Source organism: Cucurbita moschata, unplaced genomic scaffold (genome assembly GCF_002738365.1).
Source record: "Cucurbita moschata cultivar Rifu unplaced genomic scaffold, Cmos_1.0 Cmo_Scf00122, whole genome shotgun sequence".
Taxonomy (NCBI): Eukaryota; Viridiplantae; Streptophyta; class Magnoliopsida; order Cucurbitales; family Cucurbitaceae; genus Cucurbita; species Cucurbita moschata.
In genome coordinates this window covers 66,850-69,942 of record NW_019268638.1, presented here as the reverse complement: position 1 = coordinate 69,942, position 3,093 = coordinate 66,850, and the positions used below count along the sequence as shown (strand labels likewise).

The following is a 3,093-nucleotide window of genomic DNA, read 5'->3' as shown; positions in this document are numbered from 1 at the left end:
CAAAAGATATTTCAATTCATGTCACATTGAAGAAGAATGAAGTTTGATTGCTATAAATTTTGGGTGGGTTACAATTTACAGTAACTTAGAGTTATTGTATTTTAAGACTTTTTATTTACTTTAGGTTACATTTACATAATGGCTAATTATGCCATAAAGTATGAATGTTACAACTCTTGGAATGCCTTTAATAGTTTTATTTTTTAGGCTATATAAAGCCATGTATGTTGTATTTGTAAGGAGACTTGGAAAATATAGTAAAAGAAGCATTTGTGCTCTCTTTAGCCAATGTCTAAGTTTATTTGCAATTCTATGTAGTTTAGGTTGCATGTAGAACCATTGAAGCTCGACATGATCAATCTTGCTTGTGGAATGATTCGAATCTCAAACAAGTGTTCTTGCATTGAGATATTTGATCAACAAGAATCATTAAAGCTAAACATGATCGATCTTGCTTGTGGAGTGATTCGAATCTCAAACAATATTCTTGCCTTGAGATATTCGATCAACAAGGTAATCCTAATCTTACTCCCGTTGTAGTGATTTCTCCATATCACATTTGGTACTTGTTACTAGAAGACTTCTTAAAACTCAAGTTACAGAGAATGATGTTGATGATCAAAGAGAACACCTATTTCACACAAGGTGTTTAGTCAAGGGTTCTCCTTGTAGTCTTGTAATTGATAGAAGACAGTAGTGGTGGTTCGAAACCATTCGTGAGGAAAAAGGAATTTGAACTACAAAAGATTAGTATTCAAACTCATTGAATTTTAATGCTTTTAAACATACTAGCTAATTTACTATAATTGATGTACTTAGAGTGCCTAAGATCCAAATTGCTTCCGCATGTGTTATATTAACACCATCAAAGGCAAGGTCCCAGTTCTTCGAGTCAGCCCGTGCTTTTTCGAAGAATCCTGCACCCATAGACATATGGCCTGGCAGGCCTTCCCTTTCTGCTGGAGCTTCATGGGCGTTGCCCCATTTCCCAATCAGATGTTTGGATGTGAGCTATACTCCGCGAGGAGCCAAACAAGGGTATGGCCTTGCCATTTGACCTCTCTTCCAGTGTGACTAGGAATGCTCAGTGACAACCTCTCAATTGTCACCACCTGACCTCTCTTGCTATCACGGTAGCCCCTAGTATGGTCAGCATCAATCCTGTTCGGGTCACGAAGCTTACGCTCATTCACATTGGTTCATCTAGCTATGCCTTGGGCTTTTTGCTCTTCTAATGTAAGGTGGCTTTCATTCGTCAATGCCCAGGAATCCACTTGACATCTCAGCGGCGGGATTCGATACCCGCATTTGAACGAAGTTCCATTTTAGTGCCCCCTAACATAAAGGCGAGCTTTTCTAGGTGGGTCGCTTCGCGCAAGACATTGCTTAGGACCAACGGGTCAGACGACAGGTGCACGATTGACTTTGCACGCTCCATCCTTTGGCCCTTCGCCTATTGGCTTGGTAGGGAAGCTACCTTGATTCGTCTCTGGTTTCGATTCGTTATGCTCAGCACCTCCAACAAACCTGTCAGTCTCTTGTCACCTAAAACTATGCTAATCAAGCGCAGCTTTACGTTTAATCCTATGTGCTCAAAGAATGCTATGCATTCTCCATTTTCAGACCTCGCAAAGAGAGAACATGTTTTTTCCTCTGACTTTCTCTCTCATTCGCGGAGCAAAGAAAGCAAGCTTTGCCCCAGCTACCGCTATCCTTGGGAAACCTAAAGAGCTACCGAAGGAAAGGGATGCAGTCTCTCCCTTGGTCTTTTGAGAGGAGAAGGCAAAGAAGAAAACACCCTTAGCACAAGTTTTTTTGCTTCCTGCACCCTTACTAGTACCAGTAAAGGGGCTCTTCGAGCAAGGAGGCATCCTGGTAGGAAGGCCGACCACTACATAAGCCACCATCCGTTCAGGAGAGAAGCAAGCTATCTTTCTTTGATCCACTTTCCCGGGCGGGGAAGAGAACGAAAATAGACCGCGAATGGTGGTTGTGGTAGGTTCGAGGATCTTACGCGGTGGAGTGAACTCCTCTATCGTCTTGCATTTCCTCTGGCGGACCCCCTCGATCCATTGTACTCGAGCGATCTGAGAAGAACATTAGGGTCATATTCTATTCTTTCTACAATGCCCATAAACGAAGTGCTTCATTTCAGATCAATTCTTTGCTGCAATCGCTTCGATCCACCCCCTGGTGAAAAACTGTAATACGCCCTGAGGAATTCCTACCAGTAGACTTCCATGTACTCAAAGTGAATTGTGTAAGTGCTATCCCCTCTTGGCTTTGTCTCATTGTCAAGATCATAATCATTCGATTCCACCCCTACTCTTATAAAAAAAGGCAGGCTAGCTCCTACTCCTTCTTTCTTCTCCTTCATTGTCGTCGGTCCTTTTGACATCACATTCTTGGCTGCCTCCAGTCCGGTAGGAAAGAAACCTGTAGCAGTAACTAGTTCCGCTATGGAGCTACGTGTTCTGTTTACGCGCTACTAAGCACAAACTCTCTTTTGAAAGTGAGATCACCACTGGCTTGAAGAAAAGGGAAGGATCACTCCTAAATGCAACCTTTCTCTTATATACGATACTAACGCACCCTTGCCTCCCTCGCTGTCAAAACTCTCCTCTCCAGTGAGACCAGCCACCTCCTTTTGCTTCAACTAATTCAGGCGAATCCGTCAGTAGGAAAGTCATCTCACTGAACATTTGAGTATATATACTGAAAACAAAAAACAACGCAAAATCTCAAGTCCAATATAGATATACAACGAATATTTGTCCACTTACTAATAAGAAAAGAAAGTGGCTTTTCTTCTAAAGTGAGGAAAGGCTCTTAGCAACTGATGACCGGCTTAATGAGATCCGTCAGTAGGAAAGTCATCTCACTGAACATTTGAGTATATATACTGAAAAAAAAAAACAACGCAAAATCTCAAGTCCAATATAGATATACAACGAATATTTGTCCACTTACTAATAAGAAAAGAAAGTGGCTTTTCTTCTAAAGTGAGGAAAGGCTCTTAGCAACTGATGACCGGCTTAATGAGATCCGTCAGTAGGAAAGTCATCTCACTGAACATTTGAGTATATATACTGA

At 41.7% G+C, this 3,093-nt stretch overlaps 1 pseudogene; it reads right to left on the bottom strand.

Moving 5' to 3' along the window:
- Positions 1–553: 553 nt before the first annotated feature.
- Positions 554–2,500, bottom strand: LOC111439959 (annotated as a pseudogene).
- Positions 2,501–3,093: the final 593 nt, after the last annotated feature.